Source organism: Gallinula chloropus (assembly GCF_964237585.1).
Source record: "Gallinula chloropus genome assembly, chromosome: Z".
In the NCBI taxonomy this organism is placed as follows: Eukaryota; Metazoa; Chordata; class Aves; order Gruiformes; family Rallidae; genus Gallinula; species Gallinula chloropus.
This window is the reverse complement of record NC_140089.1, coordinates 78,371,807-78,385,637: the sequence shown is the minus strand read 5'-3', so window position 1 is coordinate 78,385,637 and position 13,831 is coordinate 78,371,807.

Below are 13,831 nucleotides of genomic sequence, written 5' to 3'. Positions count from 1 at the left end.
CCGGCTGGAAGTGTACATTCCCCTTGAAGCTGCTGTTTAGCTTATCCACAAACGTCTTATCAGTTGCCTGCAAGGAAGCACATTTAATAACCAAACAATAAGGCTGCGACACGTATCTGACCAGGGTGCTTAAAAGCGAAACAAAGCGTTTGAAGCAGCCTGTGCACCCAGACGCTACAGAGATACAGCCGCTCCCGGCTGCCTTTGACACAGATGTCCCGTTCGTCGCCTTCTGGCCACCCCCTCTTCGCCGTCACCGCCGATGTCAGAGCGCTCCCTGCAGTCCACACGCGCGTCGCTACCTTCCCCACACCGCTTTCCCGGGCCCCGATTTCGCACGTACCCGCGGGAAGGCACTCTGCTCATCCAGAAGAGACAGCAGCCCCAGAGGCTTGGCCAGCAGCAGATTCTGTGGGAGAGAAGAGCCATTACAGATACTTACAACAGTACAGGGCATCCACTCCCACCGACACCACCCTATGAAGAGGATCTTCCCAGGTCCATCTCCTCTCTGTGAGAGGAAGAGAAAGACTTCTCCCTTTGCTGGATGGGGCAATTTTCTTGGGCAGTGCTCTCACTTACCAGAATAGGTTCATTATTGTTGAATGTGATGGTCTCCCAAGGTAGATCTTCTTCCTTATAGGCAGCCTGCTCCAGCTGGAAAATGTGCTGAAACAGAGGACAAAAAAGTGGTTGGAGCATCCAGCAGACTTGGTTAGACAACCCCAAGCATCTTCCCACCCTGCAGAGAGGAACAGAGGTGTGTCTCTCTCACCCATAGCATGAAGGGCCCAGGATGAAACTGCTTTTCTGCATGCTCATCTGTAGGCCTGTCACTCACTGATGCCAGTGCACGAAGCAGGAACACTTCTCTGAATGGAAGAGCACCTGCTCTGCCAGCTTTGGTCACTGCCTGACCCTTCTTACATCTTCCTTCCCTGCCCCCGGGGCTCCTTTGCTAGAGCAGAGAAGGTTGCTGCTGTCTCCCCTACTTCACTAACCACCGTTTCTGCCTGCCCAGGCAATAGATCTGTTTTCCCCCAGACTCTCCTTCATATGCAAGGTAGATCAGCTCTCTGTTTTCTCCACCACTCAAGGTGAGGTCACCCACAGCAAACTTACATGGTTGAAGAAATGCTGCAGCTGCTCATTGGCCAAGTTTATGCAGAACTGTTCAAAACGATTCACTGCAAAGTTTTCAAACCCAAAAATATCCAAGATACCTAAAAAAGGGAAGATGACCGTATAATGGAGCCTGCAGACCATCCCTGCAGACAGCTGCATACCCCAACACACAACTAAATCTCTCATCACGCAGCTTTTGTGGCATGGGGAAACCACAGCCAAGTCACCAGCAGCACCTCTCACACAGCTACCCTTGGAGAATTAATTAGGAGAAGACCCACTCCCACCCCCAGCTCATTGGCAAAGCCAGACTGACCCAGAACTAAGCCTTACAGTTGCTTCAGACCAACCAACTGCTCAGAGTTGGCCGAGGCGGTGCAGACTTTTTATCTCCAACACGATCATGTCTCACCATCTCTGTGAAACCTCATATTGTGTCTTTATTTCACTGTGTTTGAAGGATGCATGTTTGAAGAACAGGACAGAAGCAAAGCAGGCAGAACTCACCAATCTCCCTTAGTTCCACATCAGGGTCCACGTTCTCAGCCAGCAGCTCATTGATCTTGGAAACAATCCAGTCAAACACTCGGCCATATGCCACCTTTGCAATGGAGTCCCGAGCATCTGCACAGAGAAAACACTGGCAGCTCGCTGCAGGACTCAAGGGACAGCAGAGAACACAGCACACAATGGGCTCAATACATTCACTCACATCTAGCAACATTATCTAGTGGTTTATGAAGCTTAAAAATCAGATAAACTTTAGATATCTATCTGACAGGCCCTGCCCTCTGCACGCTCACACAACTCTCCTTCTGAAATCTTCACAATCCTTCTGTAAGATCAATACAGCATACTAGGGCATTTGTGAGGCCACCTAAACTAGAAAACTTAAATTCAGAAACAGTCCAGCCACCTTTTAAAATATCTGGAGACCTGCTTTCCCCTCTGCAGGCCTACTGAGTCTAAATCTAAACCCAGCGAGAGGCTCCAATTTGAAAATTGAATGATTTTTCTCCTCCTCTAACCCATTGTTGTATTTTTGCATGGCTGGGTTCTGGTGGAGCATGGGGGAGTGGCAGGGAGTGAGAGGATGTAAGGAACTGTGCCAACACCAAGGCCAGGGAAGCAGGGGAGCAGACAGCCCAGGTGCAGAGAGAAAGATGCCCCTTAGATTAACCCATGGTGGAGCGGAGTCCTTACCTCCACTCCTGAGCCTCTCAATATATATTTTCTCCCCAGTCCAGCTGAAAAGGGGAGTGATGGAGCGACTTTGGTGGGTGTCTGGCCTCCAGCCAGAGCTAAACCACCACACCCACAGGTGCAAAGTACTTAAACGCTGTGGCCAAGAGGAAAATGCAACTGATGGAAAAATTTCTGGCATTCTAAGAAGGAGAGCAAATAAAAATTGCCTCCTGCATGATGCACCTACTTATAGGAGAGGTTTGGTTTATTGTCTAGAGACATGCAAGAGCAGATATTTGGAAAGCATCTAGCTAATTCCCTGTCTGCAGTTTCTGTTTTCTTTAATTTATTTCATGCAATAATCTAGGAATCCTGGGATTTCATGCTTCTAAAAAATATTTTATGTTAACTGAACCTTTTTTTGTGATGATTATTGTGGATTATTTTCTTTTCACAATGAAATGGAAAATAACACCCTGTGCCTATTATTTTAACATTATTTCCTTTCATCTCACCTATTCCCTGACACTCATTGCTCTCTCATTGATTCAGTTATTTCTCTATCTACTACCTAGAGCACTGCAGACTGCCAGCACTGTGCAACAGGAGCCTTTCCCTCTTTTGTGCAAATACCTACAGTTTCCTTCTAGGCTGAACAGACAGAGAAAGCAAGGCTGATTCCTTGGTTTCCCATTTAATCTCTGCAGTCTCCTGGAGATCAAACAAAAGCAGCATTCATGAATATTCCTACATGTCAGTAAGAAACTAAACAGATAAATATTGATATTCTTGCCTTTCTTCAAGAGGAACGGAGGGGCACATACAGACATCTTTGTTCCCAACAAGTCACACATTTGTGGGGATACCCTTCCACCTTTCTAGCCAGCACATCTGCAGTTCATTATGTTCCTTACCTTCTGCTTGCTGCTGGGTGTGAAACCGCTGAATCTGCTCACCTCGGGTCACCGACATTGTACAAATGAGGCACTTTAACAGCTCATCTTCTTGGACTCCAAACTGACCCTGGGAGAGAGAAAACTGATGAGGACAGGCAGTACTAAACCTTTATTCCACATGTGGGGATTGCATCTCCTGGTGTCTGTGCAACACCCAGATGGTGATTCAGACTAAGGACTTTGAACTCTCGGGTAAGATAAATATTACTGTTCACATCTTGCAGCACTGGAGTCAGATGCAGGCTGCAGTATCTGCATCATCCCCGTGGTGACCGAGCTCACTCCTCTGCTCTTTCTGAAACGCTTTCTTTTTCACTTTCCCAGTGCTACCACCTTTCACCTTCTTTGGGAGCCACGCCAGTCCCTGCTGAGTGGTTTAAAGACTTGCTGAGTAGCACCACACCGAGGTGGTGGCTGCAGGTGAGGAGGTTCCCGAGCTTCAGCAGACACCAGTCATCACGAGAACCCACAACAGACAGGAAACAAAGGGAACTCATACATACATTAAATCTTCAGAGATTGCTTTAACAGGAATTCCCCTCCCGTGGGCAAGAAAACCAAGGAGCAGACTTTAAAAATAAGACAAAAATAAGTTGGCTGCTGAGCAGATGTAGGTAGCTGTTTCAGGTATAGCGTAGGAGGGAAACAAGCAAAGAAAGCAAGTGAAACAAAACCCCAGGGGTGCTGGGATTTCAAACAGGACAAAGTAAAAAGACACAGAAAGGGCAGAAATACATTACATTTTTTTGCTCTGTGTTGTTAACAAAGCAGGATAATGTATCCATCCCATACAATAAAAATGGGATGGTCCCATTAGGAAGTATAATCTACAATAATTTAGTACAGAATAGCAGAAGGTTTAATTCTGGATAACAGAAAAAAGTTCATAGCAGTTAAAGTGGTATCCTTGGACAAGATCTGTCAAAACAACAGAATTAATGGTCCAGATACGACACCCCCAAATTTCTCCAAGACACCACCACAGTTTGTGACATATAATATTTAATTTTAAAAGGGTGGTATTGTATGAAGTAGGAAGGCACATGTGTTACCACCATATGAAAGACACTGGTTCTGGACACACAAGAAATAGAAGCTGGAAAGCATCTCTTTGGGAATGAATAGCAGTGAATGCAAATGCAGGCATGTAGTCATACTGAGCATTTCTGGAGAAAACTGCTTGTTCTTTAGAAGCCTTCACACTCTGAGGCAGAAACGTCCTCTGCCATCTCGGGCTGGAGGAGCTCCTACAGTCACTCTGCCAGTGGGAACCAGCATTATGCCCACATGGTTCTGTCTGTTCATCTTGTGACTCACCGCTGCAGCCTTCAGCCATCCCCGCGAGGCTTCACTCACTTTTACAGACCCATTGCTCTCCTCAGGCTCAAAGGTCACATTGCCCAGAGACAACACACCAGCCAAGATAGCCTGCATGTCCACTTGCTCCTAAAACACAAAAGAAAGGTGACATATACAAGTAACACATACAACAGGGAGGCCCCAGAAGCAGGAGATGTGAGACAAAGTGACAGGCAGCCTGTGGAAAAAGGCTCTACATGAAGTGTGACGGACTCAGGTGGTTTGGAAGCAACATGGAAAAATCTGTAAAGAAGAGAAATAGGACCAGCTAGAAAGAAACCCTACACCTGCAGGAAGCACAGAGAAAATAAAAACCCCTAGAACTAACCTGTTCTTGGAAGCCCACCATGTCAAGGGCATTGCACACTTCTTGGTATTTGTGCTTCCAGCGCTGAACTACATCCTGTGTACCAAATCGTCCGCTTATGTACCTGAGAAAGTGCATATCCCATACAAAAACCATCACACAATTAGCACAGCATGTCAGTCCTACCCCAAAGGAACAAAGCAGATCTGTAGCAGTGGAGATGTGGAAGGGAAAGAAAATCTACCAAAGTAATGCAACAAAGGAGAGACTCCAGATCTCCCAGCTTCCACGATGGCTCGTAAGATCTCTTCTTCAACTCCATTCAGATCCTACTCCAGCTTCCATTCATTTGTTTACCTGTATCAGGCTCCACAGGTGGAGTCACAGGGCAGAGGCACAGGCTCCATTATACTGTTTTCCCCTCCACTCCCCCATCATGAAGACTAAACTAGGGTCTGCCTTCCAAGTACCTGTAGAGTGAAGGATCCAATAGACCATACATCTCCCTTTTCTCTGAAGGGAGTCCAGCAAACATGTAGTAGAAGATATGGAAATTCCTCTCCCCAGCATCTTGCTGCACAACCCGTGACTTCTCCAACAGGTACTCGCTCAGCTTGGCTCCCCGCACTGCACACAAGGAAGGGACAGGGTAAACTCTGCACCTGAGGACATGACGCTGTCTGAGCTGTCCTGCATCTTTGACTTGGTGGTGTGAGCATGGGACTGTCTAAAATAACCTCCCCATGCACAACACCCTCTAGCCTGCCTAGCACACTGCTTTCATCATGAAGATGTCTGCTCCCCTCCTTTAGCAGCAACCAAGGCTTCTGACACCACAGAGTATTACTGATACTGCACCATCAACCCCATATCCTTCCTGTACTCCCACACTCTCCAACCCCAGGCCTTATCCTACAGCTGTATCGCTGTAAGATTATACTTAATTTCACCCTCCATAAGTTCTGGCTACTCACCCCTCTCCTTCTGGTGCTTAACCATCCCCCAAACTTGTAATTGTCCTGGACTTTACCTGTATTATTCTGGAAACGCAGCAGTATGTATTTCCCAAAGCGGCTGCTGTTGTCATTCATCACAGTCTGGGCATTGCCAAAAGCTTCAAGCAATGGATTTACCTAAAACAAGCGAGTACGTGGAACAAGCATTCTTCAAATTAGGTGATCCAATCTAATTTACCTGGAAAAGTTTAACTTTAGCATTTACTATTCAGCATTCAGCTGGAATAGGAACGCCTCCATGGGTACATAAGAGCACCTATTTTATCATATCCTGGATAAAGGAACCAAGAGAGGCAAATGTAAGAAGATTAAGCAGAGTGAGATTACTGAAAATAAAGGAAGTGAAGATGATCTGAAGACCACAGACTCATTTGTTAAAAGATAAGGTTGGTATAACAGATTTCCACAAAGCATCAGACATGGTATCACTAGATAATTAGACTGCTAGACTACAGCAATGAACAAGGTACACATGGCACTCAGTAAATGTAAGCACTTCAGCTTAGCTACTGAAGTATGTAGACAGTATAAGGCTCAGGACAGTGAAGAAACTAACAGAACAGTAAGACCAGCTCAGAAAACCAGATGCAAACAAGGTCAAATGACATTTTTTCCATTATCTGAGCAAAGAATGCCTGCCAACTGGAAGAACGATGCCCTGGGGTACATGCTGGGGAGTCTGCTGGATACAGGTTTGCAGCGTGACACTGTAGTCACAGAAGGGATAACTTAGCCCTTGAATACATCTACATGAACCAAATAAGGTAACAACTGTTATTTTCTCTGTCACCTCCAGTTTTTTCAAAGGCAGCTTCCCTGGATTGAAGTGAACTTGGTTTCCAATGGAGAAACTGCAGGGTGGCTATAAGCAGTTCCAGTCAGGTGTTTTGGGATCCATTATGCCAGGCAGTACCCTGAGCAAAGAGAGCCACCCTGCTTCCTGAACGTGCTCAGGTCAGAAGCAGCTTGGCAGTGTGGCCCAAACCAGCTCTAAGCGGAGCCAGCAGGTGTGTCACTGCCACGATCCCACAACGGGACACAAGCGTTCAGCTTGGATCCCCTGAGGATGCCACCACACTGAAAGAACACACTGGTCCAGAGCCCAAAGGATAGCAGTGTTTACATGGCAATGTTTTGTTAGCAGGAGGTGGGGGCTTCAGGGATGGTGCCTGTGAAGATGCCAGACGCTGTGCTCATGTCCAATAGAGCCAATGCCAGCCTGCTCCAAGACAGATTCACGGCTGGCCAAGGCAGCATCTCTGGTATCACATATTCAAGAAAGGGAAAAAGCTTCTGGAAGAGAGGAGTGAGAAGCTGTGAAAGGAACAACCCTGCAGACACACAGGTCAGTGAAGGAGGAGGAGGTGCTTCAGGTGTCAGAGCCAACAACATTTCCCTGAAGCGCATGGAAAAGACCATGTTGGGGCAGGCTGTCCCCCTGCAGCACATGGAGGATGATGGTGGAGCAGATATCCACCCACAGTGTGTTGGGGACCCCACATGGAGCAGGCAGAGGTACCCAATGGGGGCTGTGATCCAGTGGGAAGTCCACACTAGAACAGGGTCCTGGCAGGACCTGTGACCCCATGAAGAGAGGAGCCCATGCTGGAGCAAGTTTGCCAGCAGGACCTGCGACCCCATGTGGGACCCATGCTAGAGTGGTCTGGTCCTGAAGGTCTGAACTCTGTGGAAGGGACCCATGCTGGAGTAGGGGAAGAGTGAGGAGTCCTCCCCGTGAGGAGGAAGGACTGGCAGAGACAACATGTGATGAACTGACTGCAATCTCCATTCCCCATCCTCTGTGCCACTGTGGGGGAGGAGGGAGAGAAATCAGGAATGAAATTAAGCCCAGGAGGAAGGGAGGGGCTAGGGGGAGTGATTTTAAGATTTCTTCTTATTTCTCATTATCCTGCCCGGTTGTTAACAGTCAATACATTAATTTCCCCCAAGCTGAGTCTCCTTTGCCTGTGACAGTAACTGCTGGGTGACCCTTACCTTATCTCATGAATCTTTTGTCATACTTCTCTCCCCTGTCCACTTGATGAGTGGGAGGGTTATAGTGACTTGGTGGGCACCTGGCATGCAGCCAAAGTTAATATACCACACAGAGACACTATAGAAACCCTGAAAGCAGACTTTAGTTCAAGAAATCTTTCTGCTTGATCTATGACATGGAAGGCAAATGTATGATATGCTCAAAAAAAATTCCACAACTCTTTGGGGAACAATTAAAATTGAAATACTTCAGACCAAAGAGACAAATACGTTTCCCCTTACCAAAAACTGTATATGAAAATAGTAAAGATGAAACCAGCCAGTTAACAGGTATGTGCCTGACAGTAAGTAAAAGCAGCCAATAAAAGGGAACTGAATGAAGGCTGGGTGAATGCTCCAACCCCGTGTACCATTACATCAAGACTTCATCAGCTGGCTTCTCGAGCCTAATGCAAGCTGCCTTGCAGCAGTGTTGCTTCTGTACCCACAAGCACCATCCTGCAATGACCTACCTGAAGGATCTGCTGCTCAAGCTGTGAGTTGCCTTTGCATAGGTTCATTATGTGCTGCAACAATAGCTTCGTACTCTCTGTTTTCCCCGCACCGCTCTCTCCACTGCCAAGAAAAAGCAAAGGAAATTCCAGCAGCTGTAAAGTACAGTTGTTCTGCCCCTCATATCTTAGTGCCCTGTCACTTGAGAGTGGTCTCCTGTCCAAGACTTTCACAAGTGTTTCAGCTGCTCTGTGTGTGTGAGTACAAACTTGCACCACAGCTTTACACAGTAGGTTCCATGAAGTCCTGATCCATTCCCGAAGGAGTATTTCCCCATCTGCAAGAGAGTACAGATATAGCCCATGCCACCACTTTGGGGGTGGGGTACACCAGACAGACCATTTGCTCTGCTTCTTTAGCAAAGGTATTTCCTACTTCTGGAAAACAACTTCCTTCAAAAGTAATCTGATAAACTGACTCTTCACACTCTGGAGTTGACAGCTTTCCCTCTCTTCAAAGGTATTTGCCCCATCCCTCTTATATCCACAACCACATAGTAATCTTGAGATACTGCATCAACCTCAAATCTCAGGTGTTTCACACATTCATGTGCATCAACCAGCTGAAGAATGTAGACACACCACCACAGAGCTGCCCACATCAGCAGGGGTGCACGTCACTTTGCTGTCACACGTGCCAAACACCTCCACCTCCAAAGCAAACAAGCAGCAATAAGAAAGTGCAGTTTCCTCTGGGCTGGGAGGGCAAATGTGCAATGGGTGAGACAACACGTCCTTGAATGACAATGATGTAGCTACCAGGAGACAACTCCAGTGTATACATTAAAAAAAAAATCATAAAAACTCAGGAAATGCTGAAAGTATACTTGAGGGCAGGTTTCCACACCCGACCTTTGAGCATCTGGTGTGGTTTTACTGCTTCGAGCTCTGCGTTTGGTATCAAGTTTATGTCATCGGTGACGAAACACCTCAAATACTATGACCGATACCTGATCTCCTGCACAGATCAGCCCATCACCATCCACATATGCACAAACTAAGACTACTTTGCCAGCTGAGAACACGCCACCCAGACATCCTCCCCCTGCTCAACGGAAGGTTTTCTTCCTTTTTAACGACTTCTGTTCCCCACGAAAGCATTGCAGTCAGCACTCTCACAGTTCAAGCTTTTCCTCATACCCTCCAATAAGTACAACAGCTTCACCAGGTACTGCAAACACTCTCCAGCTGCAGGAGTGTAACTGCCCCAGGCTGCAAAGAAAAGCAAAGTCATCTCCAGGAGACCCAAGTGCTGTACCACAGCATACCCAGGCTGTGACTAATGTCTGTGACTAATGTCTGTTGGGATCAGGAGGGCAAGAGGAGCCAGCAGAATTTACAACGTAGGACAATTTGATTGCAATGAACATTTATCACCTGCAAGCAGCTCTGAAACACGCCATGCAAACCTCCCACACTACACTGGAGAGACCAAAGACACCACAAAAGCTTGTAGAGCTTGGTGTGTCCCTGTACTGTTCTGATGAGCTGTGGTCTAACAGGAGTGCCTTCCTCCTCCCCTTTCATTCCAGCTTTGTTTCTCTCAGATAAGCTACTTCACCGCTTGCAGAAAGCAAAACCATGAACTTCCTGTGATAGCAGCACACAAACCAGTTCGTAGGATTGCAAGGTGCATAGCTGTAGCTCAGACTCACATCTCCAAGACTGCTGACAGAATGCAATCAAACACCCACAGGTTACTTTTTCTTGCCTTCCACCTCCCAAGACAAATACTATGATTGTTCTCCATCCTTAAGAGCACGACCAGCAGCACCTTTTTCTCCTGCTCATTCCCCAGGTGCCACTTGACTTGTGCTTTGTCAGAGCACCTTAGGTAAAGCACCAGCACTGATGGCTTTTAGGCTAGATAAATGAGTAGGGCTGGACCCTCAAGGTCACCTCCTAGTCCTACCATAACACTCAAGTAATTCAGCAAGTCATTTCCACACCACATCGACTGAAAACACTGACAAAATCATCAGACCACCGTACAGGATGAAAATACAGACAAAATCATCGGAAGGCCAATATAAAGAAGTAAATATTAAATCAAAACAAGCTGGCAATTAACATTTCAACTGAGATGATAATTAAACTGTTCTCTACAATAGCCAGAGCAGACAGTGCTTGGAAGGTTTCTCCTTGATGCTGTTTGAGGCTTGTTCTGCTAGCTGATGCTATCTGCTGCCCTGCACAGTTTCAGCAGAACAATAGTGACATCATGGAGTGAAATGCTCGTGACACCGGTATGCTCTTTGGTTACAAGACAGCTTTTTTTCTCCTCCTAGTGCACAGAACTGCCCACAACAATAAGATTTTCCCTCAGCAGATTGCCAAAGCTGTCATGACAAAGACGCTTCTGTTCTGCTGTCCCCTGCCTTTTGGCTATAAAAAACTTCCACTTTGGGAAACAGGTCCCGTCCCTTTCCTTATCATCCAGCTTTTATTATATCAGTTGGTGTGGAAGTTGCTTCACCAAAGAAAAGTACCCTGTAGCTTCCACCCGAGCTGGTTAAAACTTTCCCAAGCCACATCCCTCCAGAAGCAAACCTGACATATAAGCTGTGTTACCAGCCAAGCTGTTCCAGAAAAAAAGACGGCTTTAACTGCCACACACCTCCATCCGTGAGCTGCCTGCTCTCCAGTCTGGAAAGCAGACGGGTTGGGAAGAGCGATGCTTTGCGAGCACGGCTGGCTTCGCCCCCCCCCCCCCCCCCCCAGCAGGCAGGAAGACGAGCACCGCCTGGAACTTTGATGGGGAGAGCGCAGCTCGCAGCCAACTGGACCCCAGCTCCGCCTGGCTCCGCCAAGCCCCCAGCCCAGCCCGGGCACCCACGCAGGGCTCACCTGATGACGATGCACTGGCTCTGGGGCCCTCTGCCCCGGCGGCCCAGCATGGCGTGGTAGGCCCGGCTGGCCACGGCAAAGATGTGGGGCGGCAGCGTGCCCGTCTCCTGGTGCCGGTACCGCTCGGCGACCTGTGGGAGGAGCGGTGTCGGAGAGGTAGCTGGGGACAGCGGGTCCCGGACGGCGGGGGCCGAGTGGACTCACCTCTCTCCCGTACAGTGGCAGGGCCTGGAAGGGGTTCATGGCGACGAGGATGTCCCCGATGTCGGTCTGGCAGAGAGGGGGGATCCCGTCAGCCGAGCGCCCGCCGCCCCCCCCCTGCCCCCCGCCCCGGCCCCCGTTACTCACGTAGATCTGCTGCCGCAGGAACCGCTGCCGCAGCCCCTCCAGCAGCGCCGCCTCGTCCAGCACCGCCAACGCCGCCAGGTCCCCGGCCGCCCCGGCCGGCGGGCGACTGTCCCCCAAAGACACCATGCCGGACGGTCCGGTGCGCCAGCGCCGCGGCACGGCACGGAACGACTGCCCGCCCACCGTACCCAACCCCACTCCCGCTCCGCCCCGGGACCGCCCGGCGGGGCGGGGCCTCCATTTGAAAGCGGCGCGGCGGCGGCCGGGACCAGCCGGTAACGGGCGACGGGGTGGTCCGGGATGTGTTTTGGGGGGACGCTATGGAGGAGGTGCGGGCATGTGAGTGGGGCGCTATGGAGGAGGTGCGGGCATGTGAGTGGGGCGCTATGGAGGAGGTGTGGGCATGTGAGGGGGGTGCGGGCATGTGAGGGGGGTGCTATGGAGGAGGTGCGGGCATGTGAGGGGGGCGCGGGCATGTGAGTGGGGCGCTATGAAGGAGGTGTGGGGATGCGAGGGGGGTGCTTTGCAGGAGGTGTGGGGATGCGAGGGGGGTGCTTTGCAGGAGGTGTGGGGATGCGAGGGGGGTGCTTTGCAGGAGGTGTGGGGATGCGAGGGGGGTGCTTTGCAGGAGGTGTGGGGATGCGAGGGGGGTGCTTTGCAGGAGGTGTGGGGATGCGAGGGGGGTGCGGGCATGTGAGTGGGACGCTATGGAGGAGGTGTGGGGATGTGAGAGGGGCGCTATGGAGGAGGTGTGGGGATGCGAGGGGGGCGGAGGTAGAGACATGGCGGACGGTATCGGGCTGAAGGAGGATGAGGGCGGACCAGCGGGCGGGTGTGTGTCTGTGTGTGTCTGTGTGTGAACACGTGTGTGTCTGTGTGGGGAGGGAGTTGGGGGGGGGTGGGCTGTGGCGGGAGGGAGGGTGCATGCATGTGTGTGGGAGTGGGGTGTGGGGTGGGGGCGGTGTGTGTGCGGGTGTTTGCGGTGATTCTCTTGCCCCCACCCTGGGCATCTCGTCCCAGGGCCAGAGGGGAGCGGGTGGGGCGGCCGGGGGCGCCGCGGCGGTGCCCGGCCCTTGCGGAGGCCCTGACCCGGGGGCACCCCGGATCAGCGCCGAGCCGCCCCTGGGGCGGAAGGCAGCGCTGCTGCCGCGGCGAGCCCTAAGGGCGAGTAAGAGCCGCCCGGAGCTGAGCCGTCCTGCGGCCCCTTCCGCAGCGGCTGCCGTCCTTCGGGTGGGCGCTGCAGCTCAGCGGCCCTTGGAGCTGACCCACAGGGTGGTTAAGGCTTCTGACTCGCCTCAGGGTGCTGTGCTGTGGTAATAAAGGGGGGGGTTCCTGGGAGATACTAAACGCTGGGAAATCTAGAGACGTGCCGGAGGTGCTGCTGGCAGGGCGTCATGAAATAGTTAATTTCACGGGCTCAATGGTTTCTACTGCGAGCCTGGGAAAAGAGAGGCAAGCTGGCATGCTGCAGCTGCAGGTGAAGTGTTTGGAGTCTGCGCAGGGACGTGACTCGGCTAGCACCTAATAATCTCCTTTGGAATAAAGGGAGCGTTTGAACTGCTTTATGCGAGTGAGATGTAGTCAAGCCTGGTCTAACTTTGTGTTTGGTGGGTTTTTCTTTTTAAATCTTTTTATTAATTGTTAAGTCAGGCTGCAAAATGAAATCCATGGCATAGCCCTTCCCTGGCTAGAGGTGCTCTGTAAACTGTAGCCTTTTAGTGTGGTGTTGGTGAGTATTCTCCAGCTGTATCCTATGCTGAGCACTTGGGTGGCATTCCCTGCAGTGATGCCTCTCCATCAACCAGGGTCTGCCCTGTCTGACTTGTGTCCTGAGCATACGTGAGAGTAAACCTCTGGAGAAGCTCCTGTTACTATACAATACTGCATGTGTCCCTCGGCTGACTTTTGCTAGTTCATTAAGTGAGTCTTGGCACTCATTTGCTGTGAAACTTTTTGTTTCAGACTTAGATTCTGATATCTGAAATATCTCTGGATGACCGTATTTGACAATTCCATTCTCCTTGACAGTGCATCTTTCTGTATTGGTATAGCTTGTCTGTGTGGGAGCCAGCATTCTCAGCTTCTGTGGAGGCTGCACACTTCATGCTGTGGCAACTGTGCAACAGCCAGCCACTACCTTTT